We start from the raw sequence: 26,927 nt of genomic DNA, 5'->3' as shown, positions 1-26,927 counted from the left end.
AATTGAATGCTGGTTATCACATTTTTTTCCAGATGTTTTCTGAAATTAAACTATGTTCATTCTCTGCTTTTTTGTTTTTGTTTGATTTTACTCTGATATACTCCTGGAAACCACAAAGTGAAGCAAAGACTTCTAAAGAGAATAGCATTTCTCCCTGAGGATCTGTTATAATTAGTGATTTCAAATAACTCGTGTGTGACAAACAATATGTAGTAGTAACAAAATAATAGGAAACAATAGATAATGAGATTTCATAACCAACTGTTATATGCTGTTATGGATCTAAGTGCTTTGTAAACTCCAGTTATTATTTAGAATAGTAAAATATGTCCCACTAGACGTTATGGTAGAAGAAAGCGGTGATCCACAATCCTCTGTACTTTAGGCTACAGATCACTTAACTTTAAAAAATATGAATAGCAAATTAATTTTTATCTACTTATCTTTATCAATACACATCTCTATCTATCATTCAATTATACATATATATGTACGTATATACATACACGTGTATATATATATACATATATATATTTCAAAGCAAAACAGAAGGAAAAGACATTGAATTAAGGTCTGTTAAGAAGAAAAGGGCTGGTGGAAAAAGCATTAGTTGTTTAAAAGAGCATCAGGCAGTTCTTTTTGAATCAGTTATATAATCTTACAGAGACTCAATTTTCTCATCTGTAAAATTAGGGTGAAAATACCTACTTTCTAATTTGTCCCAGAGCACTAAACACACAACCGTGTAAAGAGCCTAGCAGAGTGTCTCATACATAGTAGTTTCTTGGAAAATCGCAGATGCTGTTCCATCCCTGGACTGGTAGTACCAATTGATGCATTCCTTCTTGCTAAACAACTGATGCATTCCTTCTTGACCTTGGAAACTAAATGTTCTAACTTTATATTTCCATTCACAGAACCATCTTATAAATCACCTGAACCCACAGTTTTAAATTTAAATTGGGGTCTTTGGCAGATGTGTTTCTTCAAACTACCCATCCTTAAAAATTAAGCGAAACTCTTTCAGAGGGAGAGCCCACAAAAAGCCTCCCATTCCCACCCCATTGAAAATCACTCATTTCAAGACACAGAAGATTTGGAACTCGGAGAAGGGCATTAGTGTCCTGTGAACCTGCCATTCATGCCTCTGAGGTGTTAGTCTCCTTGTTGAGTTCACCTAGAAAGCCTTCCCTTCCTTCCATCTCTCCATGTTTTATCTCATCTTCAGATCCCTGATCAAAGACACTTTCACTATGAAGCATCTCATTACCATCTGATATGTATCTTAGAATTGCTACCGTATTTCTACCATACAGTCAATATAACATAGTCCAGCATGTACACACACATACATTGTTTATTTGTGCAGCTGGATCCAATTGAAGTTTGCATAGACTTAATTTTTTTATTGAAGTATGTTTGATTTACAATGTTACATTAGTTTCAGGTGTACGACATAGTGATTCAGTATTTTTACAGATTATACTCCATTTAAAGTTACTGGCTATATTCCTTGTGTTGTACGTTACATTCTTATATCTTATTTATTTTATACCTAATAGTTTGTACCTCCCAATCCCCTTCCTTATCTTGCCCCTTCCTCCACTCCTCTTCCCACTGGTAACCACTGGTCTTTCTCTGATCTGAGTCTGTTTCTGTTTTGCTATATTCAATTCGTTTATTTTTTAGATTCCACATATAAATGAAAACACACAGTATTTGTCTTTGTCTGACTTACGTCACTAAGCATAAGCATAATACCCTCCAGGTCCATCCATGCTGTTGCAGATAGCAAAATTTCATTTTTTTTTTACGGCTGAGTAATATTCCTTTGTGTACGTGTGTTTTTGTGTGTGTGTGTGTGTGTGTGTGTGTGTGTATCACATCTTCTTTATTTCACTGATATGTTACCATCCTGGAATATATCCAGAATACAACTGCATTTCACTTTCTCTACTGCCGTCACCCTGGTCCAACTTCCATCATCAATCACCTGGATTATTATAATATCCTCCCCACCATTCCTCCTGCTTTTACTCTAGCCATGCCTTCAGTTTATTCTCAACAGAACATCCAGAGCGATTTTTCCTAAGGTAAGGCGTATCTTCTCACTCCTCCGCTCTTGGATCTCCTATGACTTTCTACCTTACTCTGAGTAAAAGCTTGTCTTATAAAGCCTAAAATTTTAAAATAAAAATACTATTTTATTTCTGTCCTTTCCTCTGTGTCATTCCTTCTCTGAGACACTGACTAAGTAAACAAGGGAATGAATAGCCTACGTATATAAGGAAATTGAAGAAAAAAACAGTTTTTCAAAGATATTGTTCTACCATACAGTTTACACATGGAGTGCCTGGTATTGTGTCTGTCACTGAGTCATGCTGAATAATAACTTCCTTCCCTTTCCACGGAATACTATTTGCTTAAAGTCAATATTATACCAATTCACAAAAAATGGACGGGAGAAAATTTGCCACACTTTAAATGTCTGTTTAGCTACCTCCTGTCCTTTTGTCATGTTTTACCTCTACAGTCATTATAAAGTCCACAAGATAATTTATAATTTTTGCTTAAGCCACTCATATGTGCTTTAAGGAAATGCAAATCAAATATTATTTTTATTTACTCAAATATTTACCATTTCTGATACTTTTCAATCTTTCCTGAGCATCCAGTTTTCTGTCTGGAATCATTTCTCAGCATCTTGAAGAATTTCCTTTAGCATATCTTATAGTAAGGGTCTGCTGGTGGCAAATTTTCCTAGTCCTCTTTTATCTAAAAATGTCTTTATTTTGCCTTCATTCTTAAAGTATATTTCTGATGTCTTAGAAGTCTGGATTGATGGTATTTTTCTTTTAGTACATTAAAGATTTTTTTCTTCTATAGTCTGGTCTCCACAGTTTCTGATGATAAGTCAATAAAAATTCTAATTGTTGTTCCCTTGTGTGTAATGTGTTGTTCATCCCTGGAAGCTTTCAATATTTTCATTTTATCTTTGGTTTTAGCAGTTTGACTGTGATGTGGCTAGTCATAGTTTTCTTTGTTTTTATACTTTTAAATTTCTTGAATCTATAAATGTATGTCTCTCACTAAATTGGGGGAATTTTAGCCATTATTTTTTCAAATATTTTACTGTCCCATTCTCTGTCTTCTTTTTCTGGGGCTCACATTACATGTATCCTAGACTTTGATCTTTTCCCACAGGTACATGAGACTCTATTAACTTTTTTTTTTCACTTTTTCTTCTTTGATATTCAGATTGGACAATCTTTATTGATCTACCTTCAGGTTCACTGACTCTTCCCTCTGTCATCTCTATTCTACTCTTAATATCATCCAATGAATTACTTATTTTATGTATTTTATTTTATCAGTTTTATCCATTTAATTTTTTTTTTTTACATTTTTCTGCTGAGATTTTCTACACTTCCTTTTGTTATGAGTACATTAAGCAAGTGTCACATTAAGCATACTTATAATAGCTGAGCTAAAATCCATTCCCACTAATTCTAATATCTTAGTCATCTCTAGGTGCTCTCTTTTGGTCAGGGCTGGAACTAGAGTGAGACAAGTAAGCTTACTAGAACACAAAATTTAAGGAGTCCCTTACTTTTAGATGCTGACTTTGCACCTCCAGGACCCTGAGAATGAGTGCTTCCCTAATTTTGTATTCTAGATGCTTTGCTTGACTAACCCTAATCCAGGGCCCTGCTATTATGAGTCTCATTTTCTTATTTCTTCATAAGTTAAGTAATTTTGGCCTATACAATGTTATGGGTATTTTGAATGTTATATCATGGAGACTCTAGGTTCTGTTATATTCCTCCAAAGTGTGTTGCTTTTTAAAAAAATTTTTTTTAATTTAAGCAGGCAATTACCTTGTATGCCTGTTATGCCTAACTCACTATAAAGTTGGTCTTTTTGGTATCAGTTCAACTCCCAGGTCAGTTCTCTTACCTTTACCTGGGTTGCTCTGAGTTTGTCTTGCTCATATATGGTTCAGGGTTCAGCAAGAAATTTTGGCAGAATATTTACACAAACTTTGGGTTCATTCTCTGACTTTCTCCTTTCTTGGATCTTCACTCACTTTATACTTTTGGTTGTCCCAAACTCTGTCTTTTGGCTCCTTTAGGCCACAAAGAATATAAGTTTTTGGCCAGGTGCCAGTCATTGACTGTCCTCAAGTTAAAGTTAGAAAGATGGAAAACTCACCCTGTGAAGTTCCCTTCTTCCATGTGTTGACTTTTCTCCAAACTCTGAATATTCACCTCCCAGTGTCCTCAAATGTTTTCCCTCCAGTGTTTACAGTTATCTGCAGGAAGGAATCAGAGCTTAATTATTAATACTGGAAGCAGAAATCCTGCACCTATTTCCAAAAGGGCCATTTTCTATAAATGGATGAAGGGAACTTATAGGAGATATTAAAAAATTAGGATCTGTTTTTTTCCTCGTTGCTTTAGGATTCTTAAAATTTCAGCACTTGAGGTATGCTGTAACTTGGCAAGGAGAGGATAAGTAGAACAGGGATGTAATTGGGGTTGGGGAAGGTCTTTAATCCTATAGAACAATTCCCTATAGAATTGTCAGGTATCTAGATCGTTGTATCCAAACATGAGTTGCAATCTTTGTTCAGGCTTGGCTGATTTCAGTGTCACAGTAGAGATTGTCCAAGGCTGTAAGGTGGTAAGAGGTATCTTAGGAAAAAAAGCAGTGGTTATAGTCAGCTATATGCTGATGGTTTGAATTTGGAAGATACCTGAGTTATAATAGAATTCTAGCTAGCGGAGATTGGGATGTAAAATTGTGGAACTGATAGGAGTGAAATACGTCACTGTCTCAGCCAAGTGGACTGGGGTTTAGGTAGGCCTCTAGGCTTTTTGTTTGTTTGTTTTGCTTTGCTTTAAAGGAGAAACTGGAGGACAACCAAATTTATGAAGGCAAAACTATTGTAAAGAAGGAGGAAACAAAACCTATTGGTGTGCAATAGGATGCTGGGATACTTACAGTATATTGGGTAACTTACATATGGTAGCTTATTTTAATCTTTTGATTAAAGTTGTTCAGAGTGTTACCCTAAGCATACCATGCTTGGGGCAGGAAAATAGGCTTTTAAAAAATAATTAATTAATTAATTTTATTTTTGGCTGTGTTGGGTCTTCATTGCTGCACGTGGGTTTTCTCTAGTTGTAGAGAGCGGGTGTTACTCTTCGTTGCGGTGCAAGTGCTTCTCATTGCGGTGGCTTCTCTTGTTGTGGGTCATGGGCTCTAGGCGCGTGGACTTCAGTAGTTGTGGCACGCAGGCTCAGTAGTTGTGGTTTGTGGGCTCTAGAGCGCAGGCTCAGTAGTTGTGGTGCACGGGCTTGGTTGCTCCGTGGCATGTGGGATCTTCCCAGACCAGGGCTCGAACCCGTGTCCCCTGCATTGGCAGGTGGATTTTAACCACTGTGCCACCAGGGAAGTCCCCAGGAAAATAAATTTTAAACCTAGTCAAGGAAATACTGTTGGACCTATTCAGGCAGTTTCATTTTAGGCCTTGGATGGACCTGAATCTATAGGTTGTTGGCCTTAAATATCATAGCTGGGTGGAGCCAGATGGCAGGTTGGGCATTTCCTAAGTTCAGTGTTTCTCAGCTGTGACAGATTCACTCTGTGTGCAGCATCTACCTGGGCCTGCCTCTTCACCCTGCTGTGGCTTTGGTGGGAGCAAAGGGAACCACACAAACAGGAAGCTCATGCTGCCTGCTGTGCCGGAAGTAATGAACTGTCTAAATCCATTTGGACTAGTTATCTCCTTCCCAGCAAAATCTATGAAAGTGTGGCAAGCCAGCCTAGGGACTGCTTAACTGCATGCCAGTCCAGAGGAAAAAGTGAAAAATATCCCTAATTGTGCCCCTTTCTGTCTCCCCAAGTTTCTTAGTATAATAAGAGTTCTTTTCTAGATCTTGGAAAATTGAAGTATGTAAATGTTCCAGGAAGGGTTCTTTAGGAAAATATAGAGGAAATATTAACTCTCTCAGTTATCTATATTTGGACAACGTGGTTAATTCATTTAGACATAAATTTGGCAAACTAATAAGTGAATGTTTTCCTGTTCTTGGTCATCCTTCCCTTCCTCCCCAACCTGCCACATTACCAAACAAAATTGTTTTCTGTTATTTTAAAAATATCCTTAAAGTAGATATAGATTTTCAGGAGCTGAGCTTCACATATTTAGAAAAGAAAATATTTTGTCTTACATTTGACAAATTTTCTAATTGCATATGCTCGCAATTTCCCATGTCATGCCACATTTTATTAGGTGAAGTAACACGGGGACAGAGACTGGTATATATGACACATCTCTGAAGAAGAATACCTGGGAAATTGAAAAAAATTCTACTGTCTTCAAAAATTATGATCCTGGTAGAAATAACTCATTTTATGCTGAGGGATTTTAAATGGTCATATATATCTTCGAAGCATTAGGAAAGATATGGAGCACAACTCACAGACTTTTCTAACAGAGTTTTAATAGGGATAGAAAATAGTTCCAAATTAGTGCCTTTGTTAAATACTTTAATGGGGATGAAATATAATATAAAAGTTACTATGTGGACAGAAATAATAAAATTATTATTCAAACTCAAAAGTTCACTAAAAGTAAATCATAGTATTTCAATTCTCTTGAGTACAAGAGAACTATGATTGCATGCTTCCTTGTGGATAATGTGCCAGTTTTCAACAGAAAAAAATGTACTAAAATTTAAAAATGAGGCATAGAACATGAGGTAAATACAGGAAATTAATACCTGAATATAATTATATGCACATTGGATGAGAAGAAAGTAGACTACTTAGAGATTCATTATAAAATAATATGTGTTAAAAATAGAAAGAAGGAAAATCATTACTCATGGTGAGTAACTGCCAAAGTAAAATGAATATAAATTAAGAGTAACTGTCAAAGTTACTTGTTAACAGCTTGTAGAGCTCTCCCTGTACTATTTGATAGGTAAGTGATATAATCCTACTCATAGCAGTAAATAAAAGCAGTACCAAATTCCTTTAGGGAAGAAAGCAAACAATTATTTACAAATTTGAGGAAAAAATCCAGGGTTAATGGTAATTTTGGGTTAATGGTAATTTTGGTAATTTTGCTTCGTTCTCTGAGATTAATATACTGGGGCCTTCAAGGGGTAGCCTGGTGGCGGGAAGACCAAGGTGGTGACACAACGAAGTCTGTATTGGATGCATGTCTCACAGCTATCGTTATTCCATATCACCTTAGGATTTCAGGCTTTGGGTCCCTCTTGCTGAAATCAAACAATGCTTACACTTGGAAATCTTAGCTGGCCTCTTTTAATTTGAACTCAAGTAAGCATCCAGCTTGCTGTATGACTTTTTAGACACCTGGAAATATTCAGTAGCTTTATTACTTACTTCTCAAGAGAAAAACGCTTTGTATTAAAAATGAGAAAATATCCCCTTCTACTGCCAGTGTATTCATTTTGTAAACACACAAGTTCCCTTTGATTTCTGAGTGAGTCTTCCATTATTTAAATTTGACACATGAAGATCTTTAGCGCCCTTGTTAGCCCCACTCTTACAAGCCATGACTTCTCTGAGGGTTGATAGAAGTGGACTCAGAATTGCCCAATCTAGATTTTTCCATAGAAAAGAGACTTTCTTTCCTTACAATGTTATGGCACTACAGAAATAAGTATCTACGTATATAACAGTAAAAACCCTGTGGCTACATTCCCGTAAGTATTGACCATCTTGTTATAACAGGAGCTCTGCCAATTTAGAGCAAATAAATTAGAGTCACCCAACTCTCTTCCCACCAGTTCTCCTTAGTGACATAATTGCAGGAAACTTTATCTCTTTTAAAAAAGATAAAGCAGACATCTCGCTATCAAGAACATTGTATTTCTCTATTTAAAATATATAGCCAATTTATCATCAAAATTAGATCTGATTCATGCCATCCTATATCCAACAAGAACTAATTATAGTAAGGGTTATTAGTAAGGAAATGATGGGGCACAGGGGAGGGAGAAAGAGCTAGGAAAGTATTTTTTCTAATCAAATTTCAGTTCCCTGTGACCTACAGATATAACTCTGCACTTAAGTCTTTGATTACGATGAGTTTTGAGATTTTATTTCTGACAGAATGTAAAATATGGATCTTTGAAAAGAAGTCTTCCTGACTTAAAAAAAGTCTGGTAGGTTATAATACTCCTGTGATTTTTTTCTAATAATGTTTTTAATATGTGAAGTGCAGTTAGTAGAACACATTTAATTTTACTCAGTAAAGGTTTTACCACCTTCTGTTAACATATTGGCTCTTACTTCCCTGGATAATAATTTTCGTTTGATGAACATCTATGTTTAGTTGGAGCTCTGTGGACTTAAAAAGTCAATAACCTTAGTCAGGAAAATTATATCCCTAGGTAGAAAATTCACGCATTTTGGATACTTACTTGTTTTTACATGATTTGTCTAATTTTTTTTGCGACCACAGCTCTGAAGTAGGTATTGTTTTCATACCTAACAGTGAACAAAACCCAGACTCAAGAGATAAAGTGACTTTACCAAGCTAAGCGATGGAGACTTGATTCAAGGTCACATATTCTGATTTTAAGTCCAGTGCTCTTTCCATGATTTCATAATGTCCCACAATAATTGGAGGTTTGTGGTTGTTTCAAGCCATGCACTTTTAGAAGAAAGGTGGTTAAATTCTCCAGGGAGAAGCTGCTATCAATTGTTTTTGAGAGGCTAAAACCATACGGGAATCTTTTCCTCCACAACTTAATGAATGTTTTATAGACGAAAACTTTTCCAGGTTGTGGAGTGTGAGTCAAGGCAAATAGGGACAAATGACACTCCTGAGAGCAAGAGGCAGGAGAATGTGGTAAAATATGACAAGGTAAAATGCCAGACCTTCAGATGACCCTGGAGAGTGTCACTGTCTGGGAAGGTGAGAAGTTGAGTCATTGTGGCCAAATGTACAAAGTAAGCATCTTTTGCTAAATCACGAGGGTCACCCTGACATAACTAACTGACATAATGCTACCAATCTTGAGAGATAAATAATAAGCAGAAATGATAGATTTTCACCTAATTTCCCCCAACGCTGCATTAGAACTGGTTATAGAAATCTCAGTGAATTCAGGGGGAATGTGGTTCTCTGCCACATGAACTTTGTGACATCATCCCACAATATACCACAGTAATTAAAAAAAATAAATGATTGTAGGTACACCTACATGTCTCTGAGCTTATCCCTGAACCCTCTCTGCAGACATAGGTTTGCGGCTCTAATGGATTTGTCAATTCCCTGCTGGAAAGAAGCTGAAAAGCTAGTGAAAAACTGTATCATTTTCAATCTTTTAAATGGCTTTTAGGTCTATGCTAATAAATTTTGAAACCGTAGTTCATAATTTTTTGTTCAAACACATAATTCTTCTTATTTTGTTTACAGTCTCAAGAGTCTTAGCATAAAATGCTATTTTCATCATTCTAGACCCTTTAGAAAAATTACCTGCCAGTTTGAATTAAAGGTAGCTTTTTAAAAAATATTGTAAGAAAAACCTTGTTGTTTGGAAGTACTAAACAAGCCATCAACTTTTTGTTCAGATACTTTTAAAATGTACATGGGAGGATAAAAAAACCAATAGAGTTATATTTAAACTATTTTGTACTCTAATACTATGTTAACATGTGAATAATTTTATTTGTTATAAGTTATGGTATAGAGATCATGGAAAACATTCAGGAAGGTAGCACGGTACAATGAAAAGTATGCCGCACTAGATTCAGGTCATTCTAGGTTCATTTCTGTTTCTTAGTTTCACAAACTTAACTGAGTCATTCAATCTCTTAGTTTCACATTTCTTGTCTGTGAGTGGGTATAATAATATTTGCCTCCCACACCTTATCATTTACAATGGTGTGTTAGTTTCTGCTTTATAACAAAGTGAATCAGATATAAATATATATAGATCCCCATATCTCCTCCCTCTTGTGTCTCCCTCCTTCCCACCCTCCCTATCCCACCCCTCTAGGTGGTCACAAAGCACCAAGCTGATCTCCCTGTGCTATGCGGCTGCTTCCCACTAGCTATCTATTTTACATTTGGTAGTATATATAAGTTCATGCCACTCTCTCACTTCGTCCCAGCTTACCCTTTCCCCTCCCTGTGTCCTCAAGTCCATTCTCTACGTCTGTGTCTTTATTCCTGTCCTGCCCCTAGGTTCTTCAGAACCTTTTTTTTTTAGATTCCATATGTATGTGTTAGCATACAGTATTTGTTTTTCTCTTTCTGACTTACTTCACTCTGTATGACAGACTCTAGGTCCATCTATCTCACTACAAATAAGTAAATTTTGTTCCTTTTTATGGCTGAGTAATATTCCATTGTATATATGTGCCACATCTTCTTTATCCATTCATCTGTTGATGGACACTTAGGTTGCTTCCATGTCCTGGCTATTGTAAATAATGCTGCAATGAATATCGGGGTACATGACTATTTTTGAATTATGGTTTTCTCAGGGTATATGCCCAGTAGTGGGATTGCTAGGTCATATGGTAGTTCTATTTTTAGTTTAAGGAACCTCCATACTGTTCTCCATAGTGGCTGTATCAATTTACATTCCCACCAACAGTACAAGAGGGTTCCCTTTTCTCCACACCCTCTCCCCTGGTATCACTTGTAAGATTGATGAACATGATTCTCTAGAAATAAGAACAAAATCTCTTATCTTACACAGTTTCTGGGTGTCAGGGATCTGGGAGAGAGAGGCTTAGCTGGAGTGGTCTGGCTCAGGGTCTTTCATAAAGTTGCAGGCAAAATGTTGTCCAGGGCATCAGTCATCTTAAGCCTTGCCTGCAAATGGAGAATCAATTTCTGAGAAGGTTTACTCTTACATCTTTTATTGATGGCCTCAATTCTTCATGGATATTGACAGAAGGACATAGTTTCTGCCACATGGACCTCTTCTAACAGTATCATAGCTGGCTTCTCCAAAAGGAAGTGGGGGAGGTGTGTGTGGTGAGAGAAAACAGAAGGTTCATGATCTTAACTAAACACAGTAAATGAGCTTGGTTTTATTCCAATAATCTTTCATTTAAAAAAATCATCCAGCTGTATTTGTCCTATGGGGCATAGTTTGTGACCTCTTCTCTGCATGCATTTCAGTTCTCTGACTTGCTGGTCTAGAACTCTCTCAAAGAAGGAATTAAAGTCGATTGTATACAATTTGTTCTAAGTGATCACAAGTTGGTGGCTGACCTTGGGTTCTTTTCCTAAACATTTATACACCCTGCTTCCAATAATGTAGTCTAGCGCTTTGCACACCTTTGTACTGAGCTCATTGGTTTACAGAATCTGTCTTTGCCTCTGTTTGGTCAGTTGAAAAGTTTTTGTTCAGATTTCCTTTTGGACATCTATACTGTTCTCAAGAATTGATGTCAGTAATATTGCATTTTATTGGTGAATTATTTTAGTACCCTGAAATACGGTGTACCTGGGAATTTGAAGTCATTTAGAAAAGCTAGATTCTCTCATAACCTCTTTTCTCATCATGGACCTCAGTTCCCTTTTTTCCTTATTTTATGCTTCTCTCTTTCAAGTTTATATTCAAAGATGTGTTGGGTAAACTCTGTGCTCTGTTTATCATCCATGAGTATTCCACTGTTCTCAAAGGCATAACCAGGACTCAGGCCACACATCCCCCACCAGTTACTGGTCCTTTCCTTTCCTCTCATCAATAGGCTAGTTTCTTTTAAGAGCACTTTTTACACACTGGCTCCACTTTCCCACCTCCCTTTATTTTGACTTTTGTGCCAATCAACTAGACCAGCACTCCATTAACTAAAACTGCTCCCATTGACAAAGTTGAATGTATTTTTGAAAAATATTTCTTTGGAGGGTAGCCTGTCCAAAATCTCACAATTCTAGGTCCAGATCTGTCCTCAATAAACACGTCACTCAAACCATGATCTTGTCATTGTTTCTCTCTTTCTGTTATTGTGAACAAAGGAATGTCACCCTCCCATATTTACAGGCCCAATACATTTAGGGGATAAATGAAAAGTGGTAACTCAGTAATAGTTCCACAGATGGAGACAAATCTTTCCACCTGAGATGCAGGAAGAATTCAATATAAATATATTTAAATTAACTATATCTAGTACTTGCCTTCCTGCTTTCAATTCTGGTATTATTCTAGTAGTATCTATTCTAAAATGAGCTGGCAGCATAATTAGATCAAGAAGAAGGGGATGGGAGTTGAGTATTAAAAAAAAATCCAATATTTTTTTAATATTTAGGAGTTTGAAATATATGTGACTATTGTATTGTTTTATTTGAACATTAAATTTAAAAAAGTATATGAAAATTTAAAATACAGCCACTTTTGTTTGTTAAAATAATAAATGCTAGTCCACTTCAAAAAATTCGGAGAAAGAGGTTCTGACCAAAAGCATTTTGGAATGCTTTTTCACAAACAGCTGCTCTGAGTATTCTAATTAGCTAAAGAAGCTATTTATTCTGCTGTGATGATATTTCAAATCTTGCAAGCACCTTGCAATAAAAACCTTGCAAGCACCTCACAATGCTAATGTTAAAACTGCTACACATCTAACTGTACTTTGAAATTTTATTTATTAGAATATTAGAAATACTTAAGAGCAAAGTATCTATTTAAGTTATGTTTTTGTTGCTGTAGTTTATTTATTTTAGATGCAAATACATAATTCATTTTTAAAATGTAGAGTTACTGTCATTCTTTTCTGCTGCTGTGAAAATCCTGTTTTATAATGATATCACCTTGATTTGAAAATTGAGATGTGATATGAAAAATTGTGGCACATTTTTTAAAAAGATAATGGATAGTTAATATAATCTTGAAATTTGCTTTTGAAATGTGACTCCTGGAAACTTAGAGAAAAATGACTGATTATTATAAAGTTAGCTGGAAAACCCCCAAGGCATGTTATCATTTGATATAATTTACTTAAGCTTATGAGGACCTGTTTTGGGGAGGGGTCCCACAAGGATTCCTGTGAGGGCTATTACATCTATCAGGATGGCAGACATGAGGGGATGAAGATGGATGTATCTAAATGTTCAAATAATGATATTGGAATATTGTGTGCAATAACGAATCAATAGATTTTCTGCTGAACAAATTGGTAGGCTATTAAAAAGCAAATTTTCAGCAAACTGAGAATAGAAAATGATTATGAAAAACTTTTCAATGCCAAAACCAAATTTTAATTCTGTAAACAGAGATCTACATGTCTAATGGGTGGAGCCTGTCTACTTCAAAGAAAATAGAATGAGTGTAGTATAATTTTCCTGAGGACTTGAGATAAGCAGGCTATTTGGATGGAAGGCTATTCATTGTGGTTCTCCCCATAAGTCTCTCTATGCTCAATGGGCAGAGAAAATCTGGGTGATAAGATAAAAGAGGGCAGAAAGAGAAAGATGAAAAAAACAAAATGATCTCCAATGAAGATAATATCAAAACACACTGTAATGGAGAACAGATGAGAGGACTGTTATCTATGAAGCATAACTTGGTTCCAACCACCTTCTATTAAAATGTTGGCTGACATTATTTTTGAAGAGCCAGGCTCACGTAGAAATAATCTGTAGGTCAATTAGCCAAAAGCGAATTCACTAAATGACCTTGCTTCTTTCAGCTGTATTAGCTTTAGTTAAATAGTTTTCATTTTGTCTTTGTAAGTAATGATCAGTTTGTTTCTTCTCTAATTTGCTAAATAATGATCCTTCCTTTCTACTGGAGCTGAGACCAAGGGCCAGAGAGAGGGAAAGACTTGTAAGCATATGGACATGTTTTGATTATAAAGAATTCTTATCAATATATTCTTCGTAAATATATTCTTTTTCTTTATGGATATATTCTTCATTTATATAGTCATTTAAATTTGTATTTATAAGTAGAATTTATATTTAGGAGTAGATTGTTATGAAAATATTTTTCTTAGGAATAGGAATATATAACTAGTTTTCAAATATTTTAGAATATCAGGAGTTTTATATGTTTAATTTTATTAAATTCAACCTCTTTCTCTCTCTCCCTATCTCTCTCTTTTTCCCATACATCAGTTTCTCCTTTTTCTTCCCCTCAATTGCTAGCTCCTTAGAATGGTGTCATGAAGGTGAAATAAGAACCAGCAAACATAGTTAGAATAAATAAGTAAATTAGGTGAATTAGCACATTGCTTGACTTCTGTGGGGATGCAAACTTGTTGAAAGAAGGTTAATTTCTATCATTTCCTAAAGAAGATATAAGGATGATAGGAACTTTGCATATAATAAGAGCAGAATAAATTAAATCATCTAACTTTTAGTACAAGTGCTTGGAATGTGCATTTTATAGCTGTGTTGGGTCATTCCTATGTTGGCTACATCACTGTCAAGATTTATGATTTTTTAAACTTTGCAACAGGTTTTTATTTTTGCTTTGTATCTATATGGTGTTTGAAACCTAAAGAAGTACATTTTCTCTTCAAATTTGCATATGTATGTAAATATCATTTGTCCGGACTCAGCACACTCAATGCTATGGTTTCTTGGCTTATGTTTCCTCTGAAATCGTCAAGCTTTGTCTGTCTATCCAAGGGCCCTGAGAACATGGAAAATAGTCAGAGTTTATAGTTCTTGGAAAACTAGAAGCAAATAAATTTGGAAAGAAAAATTTAATGCTGCCTCTTCTAACTTTCACACCCAGTTTTGGCTCTGCTTATAACTCAGGCCTGATGCAAAATGCCCTCTCAGAGGAAAACTAACAGCCTTAATTCACAGACTTGATTGGTATTGACCTCAAATTCTTCCCTTTCCATGGTCTTAATCTGGGGGTGGACCTAGAGGACAGATGATGGAATGACTGAATCATTTACGAAGGCCTTGGTGTTATCAAGATTTATGATTTTGATGCAAGATTGATTTAGAGTCTATATTACTATTATGCAAGATTTGTAATTCTGCAATGGATTTGCCACTTCACCCTGCATCGAATGTGCAGAAAAAAAGAATCTAAAAAAAAATATATATATATATATTCATATATATATATGAATAGATATCTGTATAACTGAATCACTTTGCTGTACAATTGAAACCAACACATTATAAATTGACCATACTTCAAAAAATATCTTATGTATTATGCTCTTCTAGAATATGTGTATATGTGTGGTTTTCTCTGAGTATGAAGGAATGCAGTAAGTTAAAAGAGAAAAATGGGTAAAAAATTATATCATGATATTCATATTTGATATATTGCCATTAATAGATATTCAGATGATGCTATTAAATAAGCGAATGCTAAATTTAAGGAAGGAAGGAATTTTCTTTTAGTTTAGTTATTTTCTCTGAGAGATTTAAATAAACCTACAGTAAATGCACACACACACACACAAATGTGTTCCCCAATATTTGTAATAAAATGACCTAATCAGAGCTTCACACCCATCACATGATTCGCTGTGCACCACTGTGTATAAATGGATCATTTACAGCCTTTTCTGGTGAACTCAATGTGCTGTAGGAACAGGATTGTTTTCTATGCATGCCATGATGTGAGGAAGTTGGAAAGTACTAGGTAGATAACGCTAGTATTCATAATTTTTTCCTCTTTTTTCTACTTCAGGCTTCAGGAATTGTGTGACTGCCTCTTTTACCCTGATGGCCTCAGGAAAAAAATTAAAAAGACCAAAAGTCAGTGAATTACTTCTTTCCTTTGCCTTCTTAAATAGCTCACTGAAAAGGAGTGCTTAGCAACACTTAACTTCAGTCAACTTCACAGGGAAAGTAAGCGACTGAACACCATCAGGGAACTATCTGTCTGCTTCCATGCCATCTAATTAGATGTAGTGAGTGGACAATCTGAACAACAGGCACAAACACCGTTATTGTGAGAGACTCATTTGGTTACTGAAGAAGGGAGTTAAAGAATGACTGTCATGATGACTAACCTAGAAGTGAAATAGTCTTAGAAAGATGAGTGATAGCCTTCTGCTTTTCTGATTTCTAAGTCTCTATTACATAGGAGTTCATCTTAAAGTCAGGAGGCAAGAGTTGAAATAACAGGGATCATTTCACTAGAAAAAGGGATGTCTCAAAACTTAAGATATTACTAGAGCCTTACTAACATGGATAATTGAAAGAACACTGGTCTGAACAACTGGAAAAACTGAATTGTGAAATCTATTTAAATAAAGGAAGGTTAGTTCATTTCAGATTCACACAATTATTCAAATAAGCTTAACAAAATATGTCCTTATTAAATTTTCTTATTTATTATCAGATGGACATGATATGTGATCAAGGTATTAGTTTCCTAGGTCTCCAGAAACAAAGTACTACAAACTGTTGCTTAAAGCAACAGAAATTTATTCTCTTGTGTTTCTAGGGGCTAGAAGTCTGAAATCAAGGTATTGGCAGTGTGGGTTCCTTCCAGTGGCTCTGACAGAGAATCTGTTCCATGTTTCTCTCTTAGGTTCTGGTAGTTGCTGGCAATCCTTGGCATTCCTTGTCTTGCAGATGTATCACCTCAATCTCTGCTTTTGTCTTCATACGGTGTTTTCTCTCTTTGTGTCCCTCTGTGTCATAATTTCCATCTTTTCTCATCTTATAAGGATACCAGTCATTGGATTGGGGCCCATACTCATCTAGTATGTTCGTATCTTAACTAATTACATGCACATTGACACTATTTCCAGGTAAGGTCACTTTCTGACGATCCAGGTGGACGTGAATCTTGCAGGTACACTATCAACTCAGTATAATCAGTACATTAAGCCATAAGCTTCACTAACCCATGCTAGTGAGTTGTTTGCATATGCAAAGACACCTGCATGTTTTAAATTGTTTCTTAAGAAATGAAATTTGCTATATCTATATATTTTATAACTAATTTCTTAGTGACTATTATTAATATGACAAATATAAACTTTAGCACATTCCCTCTTTTAATTACCACACATTTCAAATTTATTAAATTAGAACAAATGATTTTATGGTTATAATTACACTTACGATTCATTAGGGTAGCCACCATCTACCTAATGACCCCATCTTTTTTTGGAGGATAATAATCTGGCAAAAAGAAAGTGGAATGCAATGAAAGTATAATAATATCCAAAGCGATCCTCTTAAACAGCTTATGAACATGATTTATTGTTCATACCAATATATGTTGCTATAATAAAGTTTTCTACCAAGATGCTTTATTACTTCCCTGTGGATATTTGCAATAGTCATGGCTGCTGGAGAAATAAACCATAAGCTATGGCTTAAAGATATCACATTGGGTTTTTCTGATATTTCCCTGTCCTCTAGTATCCTCAGGCTGTCTCTATTTTAAAAGCAAAAAAAATTGACATCCATACTGCTTACTTGGGGAAGTCCACTGGTGCCCTACCCAATATCTTTGATGATTCCTAGGTCACGGGGAGTAGAGATTACCTTTCATCTATGTCAGTGTCAGTCCTTTTCTCTGAAGCTGTTGCTGAGCACTTGCCACTGCTGTCCTTTTTCCCTGACTGGCTTCATCTCATGCTGGACATCATCCCTCTTCCTTCACATTTCCACTGGGTTATCCCATGATTGTCACACCTGGCAGTCCTTTATTGACATTTTAATCATTGCAGAGAGCCTAGGATAAAACAACAATCACTTTTCACTGTTCCTAGAAACTTCCTGCCCTTATTTATTAACAAGTGGTCTTTCTCACTTGCCATGTCACTTTGGACATGCCCCTCTCCTACCACCATATTACTGGGCCTTGTTTTGTTTTCCCACTGTCGCCTTTCTCTTGAGCTATTCTGAAAAACTTCACATTTTTCTTTTAGTTATGCAGACTATTTTAGGTTTTATATATACTTTTTGTCTTAGCTTCTCTTCCCAAATCATACCTTGGGCAATAGTGGAGGTATAAATATGGCAGCTACCTTTCATGCTCAAAGAGGTACACCAAGGTATTTTTCTCGACAAAGAAGACAAGAGAAAACACCTCCTCATATTAGTATTGACATTTCTCTTAGAACCAAAGCCTCTGCCATTAGTGAACCTTAAATTTATTCTTAGACTCTGCTCAAACAACAATGCCTATTTGGCAACCTCAGAAAAGTTAAGGTCTCTCCAGAGCATTGAACCCAAGGGAGTGTTCTGAGGTGTCTCTCTATACTTCATGATCTGCGTGATTGAAGGGAGTTTATATCATAGACAACAGGAATAAAATGGATCTCTGATAGTAGCACAAGGATATCGGGAGGTAGAGGTGAGCTACTTCCAGTACCATGTGACTTACAGAGAGATGCTTTTGAATTTTATGACGTCCATTACTTGGGAGCAGCTCTCTTTAATTATGTGGCTTCCATAACTGTTTTCCTGTCCTTTTACTTGAGGAATAATTTATGCAGAATTTGTCTGCAGTAAAAAACGTATGATAAAAATATAAATAAGAATTTGTTTCTCATCATAAGTGTGAGGTGTCATTGTTCATATTTTACAATTAAATAAACAAGAATGCAGAGTAATGAAATTACTCTCCACTCATATTTCATGATTGGCACAGATGACAAATAAGGCCAATGAACCCTGGTTTCTGATTCACTTTTTTGATCTCTTGGGTAAAGTTCATTCTCTCAAGTATGCAAAAAACTTAAGCTGGGCTTCCCTGGTGGCACAGTGGTTGAGAGTCCGCCTGTCGATGCAGGGGACATGGGTTCGTGCCCCGGTCCAGGAAGATCCCACATGCCGTGGAGCGGCTGGGCCTATGAGCCATGGCCGCTGAGCCTGCGCGTCTGGAGCCTGTGCTCCGCAACGGGAGAGGCCACAACAGTGAGAGACCCGCGTACCGCCAAAAAAAAGCAAAAACACTTAAGCTATTTTTTTTTTTTATCACAGCAAAGAAACTTATGTAGTAAGGGGAGAATATTTGTAGCCAACTCATTCAGCTTAAGTGGCTAAGGATAAGCTATCTTCTAACTTCACAAATAGGCACGTGATCTGGGTCAGTTGATGAGTGACATTTCTCTGTATTTATATATCCTCTGTTGTCTGAAGTCTTGAAAACTGTACATTGTTAACTAACTTACTACTCTGGTTTTTGAAGTGTTTAGGCTATCATTTCCTATCAGCCAAATAGTCAGGAATATGTACATAAATTAGTTTAGATTGAAGGAACTGGTCATGGATTGAGATTAATGATATTACTTAGTTTTGCATCATCTTGCCAAAACCATGGGGAGTAACACAGTTAAACACAGCAAGAGAATAAGCTGTGACTGAAACGAATAATAAGTATGAGCGGTCTATCACCAAATAAAACTGTCTATAGTAATTATGGCCTCGAGTCTTCTTGCACCATAAACTATTGAAAAGTGTGTTCTCTCAGCTTCAATGGAGGGAGAGACATAGTCTCTTCATAGTTATAATGCGAGGGCTCTTAAATAAGATAACATATGTATAGCACCTAGAACGGTTTCTGGCATTTAGGAGGAGCAAAATAAACTTGAATTTTCTCTTACCATTGCTCATGAGGTTTTTAAACAGGTAATAAAAGAAAACTTTTCATGAGGACTGCAGAAAACATAATAATGCCTTTGAAAACTTTGAGTAAAATTTCAGGATATAGTCAGCCTTTTTAATGAGAATGTTTTGATAAATTAGTTGGTTTTACTGTGCTTTTTATATTACTCAACTAAGATGACACTAAATAAGTCATCTCTTGAGTTAGTATTTTTCACCTTTTAGACACTGATATGGGTAAAATGTTAAATTTGCTATGCATTTACCTAAGAAAATTATCCAGTAAGTCCCAGCCCTCAGGGTGTTTTGTCCCAGGTGCTGCCAGCTGGATTAAGTATTTGTCTCTAAATAAGTATAAATACGTATTGTCCTTGTTAGTGTGTCTGACATTTTTTTCACCTTCTATCTGCGTGACTTTTACAGTTGCTCTGTGTACCCTTGTTCCTGGGAAATTTTTACAGGTATTTGATCATTTTCCCTGATTTCCTTCCTGCCCCTCTTCCTGGTCAATACTCCAGTTCTTTCTCCATACTTTCAGTTGCTGCATTTGCTGGGAATTTGCTTGCTTCGTTTCTGATTCAGATTCACTCTGAAGTCACACTTAGTAGATTGAAACCCCATGTACTTAGAACCCCATGTTTTTTGGGGTGTTTACACATGGTGGGAGTTTGATAAACAGTTGTAGATTTGATTTCCTGACACTTCAGGTCCTTGACTCTTACCAGTTTTCTACAGCTGCTTCCAGGATTTGACAGGTTATATTTATGTAATTAGTAATAAAAACACAGAAAAAGACAGGGAGATTTTACCTGGTGCTTCACTGATACCAGATTCAGTTTATTTATTGATAGTTATGCAGTGGGACCATCCCTGTCCCTGATTTGGAGGTTGTGAGTATGTTGTACATACAGCAACTAGTAATATTTTAACTAGAGAATGAAAAACTCAGCCCATCAACTGGATGTTTTGTCTCAGAAGCAAAAAATCTATTATTATAATCTGCATTGTTAACCATGTGAAAATATTAAACTGGTAGATATTTTATCTGGCATGGTTATTCTCCAGTGACATAAAATATTAAAGAACCTTAGTGGAAGGAGTTACATACAGGAAATAGGAATAATAATTTAAGACAAACAGTAAATATATACATTAAAATATCCATTATCTAAAATGAAATAACTGTATAGTTACCTTTTTCTATTAACAATATTTTTAAAGTAATGAAAAACCCATATATACTTAGGTAGAATCTATTTATAAAAATTAATAACTTCAAATAACTTTTGTTCTGTCATAAATAGAAGTGAAAAAAATTATACATAGTTACTCTAGGCAAAGCTGATGTTTAAAAAACAAACTCTTTGGGAAGAATTCACTCTTGAGTGTGCATTCTTACATTGCTAATGGAAACTTGGCTGCCATAAATGAAAGGACACAGAAATATATGCATAAAATATAGTTTTTCTTCACAAGTTTTATTTTAACTTTAATAGAGTCTTGAAATGCTATTAATGTCTAACCAGGTTTAGAATGTCAACAACAAAGGGATGTTCTCTTGTTGCAGCATTTCTGTGTTTTTAATTTCAAGGCCTCTGTTATGGCGTTCACATACTGATTAAAGACATTAGTTTTTTTCATTTTTCTGCTAATCTTTTAAGCCACAACTTGAATGATCAGACAGAGACAGTAAATATAAATATGTAACATGCAGAATTTTATGTAATCACTTGTATTTATCTAGCACTTTGTTTCCAACTCACTTTCATGTTGTTTAGTCATTCCTCCAGCATCCCTGTGTGTGTAAGCTTACGAGCTTTGTTTCTTGTAGAGGAGGCAGGGACTAGCATTGAGATGAGAAACTGGGGCACTGGGCATGTGGACTTTCTTCTTTTCTCCTTGATCCTGAAATATGATAAAAGACAAATCCATTTTGCTTACTTGAAAGAATCACCTAATCCTTATGCTGGATTTAGGATATGTTGGCTGGAGGAAGGGGGTAGAAATATGTGATAATTAGGTTAGTGGGGTTATTTATTAAAGGCTGAGTTATTTCGGGGAGAAGTATAACACTTTAACATATCCTTAGCACTTATTATGTGTTAGGTGACAAACATGTCATCCCGTAGTCATCTCTGATACATCAGGTCTGTGCACTGGTTCATAATAGGAAGTCATTAAATGTTAAGGTTTACCAGATTCTCAGTTTAAAATCTAAATTAATGTTAAAATACCACACCCTGGACTTTGTAGAATGGCTAAAGAAGCTTTTCTTCATAGGCTGGAGGGCAAGAGACTATGTTCCTGCACCTTTCCAGTTACTTTGGTGCAGCCACTATGAGTGTTCCTGGGGTTTCTCACAGCCATTCTCTGTTCTTTCTGTAGGGAAAAAACCGGACTCCTGGGTTCTTTACATTCTTCAGCATTTAGAAGGTACTTTAACATTTAACTGCTATTTTTAAAGTTTAGAATTAAATAATATGATTATTCTATTGTGTGCAGAGTTGATGTTGTTTTTTATGTCTTTGCTTAAACTCTGAAAGTAGAATGGCAGGTGGTAGTTTTAACCAGTCAACTCTTCTATGATTATGTCTTAATTTCAAACGTTAATAGAAGTGATATTTTCTAGAAATTTCATTTTTGAAAATTTCAAAATTGGTGCATTTTCACTTACTTAAAGTCAATATTTTTAGAGTAAAAGGATTTATTTAAACATAGCTTTCAGTAGCTTGTCTTTAATATTGCCGTGTTTCTGTAGCCAAGTTAAAAGAGGTCTTGAGAGAGGGACCTTCAAGATGGCGGAGGAGTAAGACATGGAGATCAGCTTCCTCCCCACAAATACAACAAAAATACATCTGCATGTGGAACAACTCCTACAGAACACCTACTGAACACTGGCAGAAGACCTCAGACCTCCCAAAAGGCAAGAAAATGCCCACGTACCTGGGTAGGGCAAAAGAAAAAAGAAAAAACAGACACAAAAGAATAGGGACGGGACCTGCACCAGTGGGAGGGAGCTGTGAAGGAGGAAAAGTTTCCACACGCTGGCGGAGACAGGGAGTGGCAGGGGGAAGCTTTGGAGCCACGGAGAGGAGTGCAGCAACAGGGGTGCTGAGGACAAAGCAGAGAGATTCCCACACAGAGGATCAGGGCCGACCAGCACTCACCAGACTGAGAGGCTTATCTGCTCACTAGCCGGGGCAGGTGGTGGCTGGGAGCTGAGGCTCGGGCTCCGGAGGTCAAATCCCAGGGAGAGGACTGGGGTTGGTTGCGTGAACACAGCCTGAAGGGGGCTAGTGTGCCACATTAGCCGGGAGGGAGTCTGGGAAAAACTCTGGACCTGCTGAAGAGGCAAGAGACCATTGTTTCCTGGTGCGCAAGAAGAGGGGATTCAGAGCACTGCCTAAAAGAGCTCCAGAGATTGGTGTGAGCCACAGCTATCAGTGTGGACCCCAGAGACAGGCATGAGATGCTAAGGCTGCTGCTGCAGCCACCAAGAAGCCTGTGTGAAAGCACAGATCACTATCCACACCTCCCCTCCTGGGAGCCTGTGCAGCCTACCACTGCCAGGGTCCTGTGAACCAGGGACAACTTCCCCAGGAGAACACATGGTGCACCTCAGGCTGTTGCAACATCATGCTGGCTTCTGCTGCCACAGGCTCACTCCACATTCCAATTATAACCACCATAACCCTCCCTCCCCCTCGCCTAAGTGAGCCAGAGCCCCCTAATCAGCCACTGCTTTAACCCCATCCTGTCTGGGTGGGAACAGAGGCCTGGGGGTGACCTACACACAGAGGCGGGGCCAAAACCAAAGCTGAACCCCAGGAGCTCTGTGAACAAAGAAGAGAAAGGGAAAAATTTCTACGTGCAGCCTCAGGAGCAGTGGATTAAATCCCCACAGTCAACTTGATGTACCCTGCATCTGTGGAATACCTGAACAGACAACGAATCAACCCAAAATTGAAGTGATAGAATTTAGGAGGAACTGTAGACTTGGGGTTTGCTCTCTGTGACTGACTTGTTTCTGATTTTTATGTTTATCTTAGTGTAGTTTTTAGCGCTTCTTATCATTGGTGGATTTGTTTATTGGTTTGGTTGCTCTCTTCTTTTTATTACTTTTTTATTTTAATAATTTTTTTAATTTTTAAAATTTAAGTATCTTATTTATTTTTAATTTATTTTTTCTTTCTTTTTTTTCTCCCTTTTCTTCAGAGCCGTGGGGCTGACAGGGTCTTGGTGCTCCAGCCTGGTGTCAGGCCTGAGCCTCTGAGGTGGGAGAGCCGAGTTCAGGACATTGGATCACCAGAGACCTCCTGGCCCCACATAATATCAAACAGCGAGAGCTCTCGACGAGATCTCTTCTCAACGCTAAGAGCCAGCTCCACCCAATGGCCAGCAAGCTCCAGTGCTGGATGCCCCATGCCAAACAAATAGCAAGATAGGAACACAACCCCACCCATTAGCAGAGAGGCTGCCTAAAATCATATTAAGTTCACAGACACCCCAAAACACACCACCAGACGCAGCCCTGCCCACCAAAAAGACAAGATCCATGCCCACTGACCAGAACACAGGCACCAATCCTCTCCACCAGGAAGCCTACACAAGACACTGAACCAACCTTACCCACTGGGGGCAGACACCAAAAACAATGAAAACTACAAATCCTCAGCCTGCAAAAAGGAGATCCCAAACACAGAAAGTTAAGCAACATGGGAAGACAGAGAAATATGCAGCAGATGAAGGAGCAAGGTAAAAACCCACCAGACCTAACAAATGAAAGGGAAGAGGCAGTCTACCTGAAAAAGAATTCAGAGTAATGGTAGGAAAGATGGTCCAAAATCTTGGAAACAGAATGGAGAAAATACAAGAAACATTTAACAAGGACCTAGAGGTACTAAAGAGCAAACAAACAATGATGAACAACACAAAAAATGAAATTAAAAATTCTCTAGAAGGAATCAATAGCAGAATGACTGAGGCAGAAGAACGGAAAAGTGACCTGGAAGATAAAATAGTGTAAATAACTACTGCAGAGCAGAATAAAGAAAAAAGAATTAAAAGAATTGAGGACAGTCTCAGAGACCTCTGGGACAACATTAAACACACCAACATTTGAATTATAGGGGTCCCAGAAGAAGAAGAGAAAAAGAAAGGGTCTGAGAAAATATTTGAAGAGATTACAGTTGAAAACTTCCCGAATACAGGAAAGGAAATAGTCAATTAAGTCCAGGAAGCGCAAAGAGTCCCATACAGGATAAATCCAAGGAGAAACATGCCAAGACACATATTAATCAAAGTATCAAAAATTAAATACAAAGAAAAAATATTAAAAGCAGCAAGGGAAAAACAACAAATAACATACAAGGGAATCCCCATAAGGTTAACAGCTGATCGTTCATCAGAAATTCTGAAAGCCAGAGGGTGTGGCAGGACATATTTAAAGTGATGAAGGAGAAAAACCTTCAACCAAGATTACTCTACCCAGCAAGGATCTCTTTCAGAATCGACAGAGAAATTAAAACCTTTACAGACAAGCAAAAGCTAAGCAAATTCAGCACCACCAAACCAGCTCTACAACAAATGCTAAAGGAACTTCTCTAGGCAGGAAACACAAGAGAAGGAAAAGACCTACAATAACAAACCCAAAACAATTAAGAAAATGGTAATAGGAACATACATAGTGATAATTACCTTAAATGTAAATGGATTAAATGCTCCAACCAAAAGACATAGACTGGCTGAATGAATCAAAAAACAAGACCCGTATATATGCTGTCTACAAGAGACCCACTTCAGACCTAGGGACAAATACAGACTGAAAGTGAGGTGATGGAAAAAGATATTCCATGCAAATGGAAATCAAAAGAAAGCTGGAATAGCAATTCTCGTATCAGAGAGAATAGACTTTAAAATAAAGACTATTACAAGAGACAAAGAAGGACACTACATAAAGTCAAGGGATCAATGCAAGAAAAAGATATAACAATTGTAAATATTTATGCACCCAACATAGGAGCACCTCAGTACATAAAGCAAATGCTACCAGCCATAAAAGGGGAAATTGACAATAACACAACAATAGTAGGGGATTTTAACACCCCACTTTCACCAATGGGCAGATCATCCAAAATGAAAATAAATAAGGAAACACAGCTTTAAATGACACATTAACAAGACAGACTTAATTGATATTTATAGGCCATTCCATCCAAAAACAACAGAATAATACACTTTCTTCTCAAGGGCTCATGGAACATTCTCCAAGTAGATCATATCTTAGGTCACAAATCAAGCCTCGGTAAATTTAAGAGAACTGAAATCATATCAAGTATCTTTTCTGACCACAACGGTATGAGACGAGTTATCAGTTACTGGAAAAAAACTGTAAAAACTACAAACATATGGAGGCTAAACATTATACTACTAAATAACCAAGAGATCACTGAAGATTTCAAAGAGGAAATGAAAAAAACCTAGAAACAAATGACAGTGAAAACACGACGACCCAAACCTATGGGATGCAGCAAAAGCAGTTCTAAGAGGGAAGTTTATAGCAATATAATTGTACCTCAAGAAACAAGAAAAATCTCAAATAAACAACTTAATCTTACACCTATGCAATTACAGAAAAAAGAACAAAATAACCCCAAAGTTAGCAGAAGGAAAGACATCATAAAGATCAGATTAGATATAAATGAAAAAGAAATGAAAGAAATGATACCAAAGATCAATAAAACTAAAAGATGGTTCTTTGAGAAGATAAACAAAATTGATAAACCACTAGCCAGACTCATCAAGAAAAAAATGGAGAAGACTGAAATCAATAGAATTAGAAATGAAAAAGGAGAAGTAATAACTGACACTGCAGAAATACAAAGAATCATGAGGGATTACTACAAGCAACTATATACCAATAAAATGGACAACCTGGAAGAAATGGACATATTAGAAAAGCACAACCTTCTGCGACTGAACCAGAAAGAAACAGAAAAATATAAACAGACCAATCACAAGCACTGAAATTGAAACTGTGATTAAAAATCTTCCAACAAACAAAGGCCCAGGACCAGATGGCTTCAGAGGTGAATTCTATCAAACATTTAGAGAAGAGTTAACACCTATCCTTTGCCAACTCTTCCAAAATATAGCAGAGGGAGGAACACTTCCAAATTCATTCTACGAGGCCACCATCATCCTGATACCAAAACCAGACAAAGATGTCACAAAGAAAGAAAACTAAAAGTCAATATCATTGATGAACTTAGATGAAAAGTCGTCAACAAAATACTAGCAAACAGAATCCAACAGCACATTAAAAGGATCAAACAGCATGACCAAGTGGGGTTTATCCCAGGAATTTAAGGATTCTTCA

Source organism: Delphinapterus leucas, chromosome 9, assembly GCF_059928025.1.
Source record: "Delphinapterus leucas isolate spDelLeu-1000000601 "Yukka" chromosome 9, BTC_Dleu_Yukka2, whole genome shotgun sequence".
NCBI classification, from domain to species: domain Eukaryota; kingdom Metazoa; phylum Chordata; class Mammalia; order Artiodactyla; family Monodontidae; genus Delphinapterus; species Delphinapterus leucas.
This window is presented reverse-complemented; position numbering follows the sequence as displayed.